A 781-nucleotide genomic window follows, 5' to 3' on the forward strand; every position below is an offset into this window, starting at 1 on the left:
TGAAAGCCTCCCCCCCTTCTGTTGCCGCTGCCATCGGTTCCGTTAGCCCCTGCTGCTGCTGCTGCTGCTGCTGCTGTCACCGGGTCTCAACCGTTCTAGCAGCTTCGAGCCAGGCCGGGTTTATGCTGCTATGCAGCACCGCGAGGGCTGCCCGGGTCACGGGTTTATCCCGCGTGGAGATCGGGGTAAGCGGGTCGAGGTGAGTCTGGGCCCACTCCAGCCATACTGTCCTAGGGAGGGTTGCCAGATCGATGCTCTCTGCCAGGGTCCAAACCCGCACCAGGTCCCCTACCGTCTGTAGTTTCCTGCAGGTGGCAAGCCCAGGGCATTGGTACTCCAGGCCAGGGCAGCGGCCCCGGTATGTATGTATGTATGTATGTATGTATGTATGTATGTATGTATGTATGTATGTATGTATGTATGTATGTATGTATGTATGTATGTATGTATGTATGTATGTATGTATGTATGTATGTATGTATGTATGTATGTATGTATGTATGTATGTATGTATGTATGTATGTATGTATGTATGTATGTATGTATGTATGTATGTATGTATGTATGTATGTATGTATGTATGTATGTATGTATGTATGTATGTATGTATGTATGTATGTATGTATGTATGTATGTATGTATGTATGTATGTATGTATGTATGTATGTATGTATGTATGTATGTATGTATGTATGTATGTATGTATGTATGTATGTATGTATGTATGTATGTATGTATGTATGTATGTATGTATGTATGTATGTATGTATGTATGTATGTA

Source organism: Volvox carteri (assembly GCF_000143455.1).
Source record: "Volvox carteri f. nagariensis unplaced genomic scaffold VOLCAscaffold_135, whole genome shotgun sequence".
NCBI classification, from domain to species: Eukaryota; Viridiplantae; Chlorophyta; class Chlorophyceae; order Chlamydomonadales; family Volvocaceae; genus Volvox; species Volvox carteri.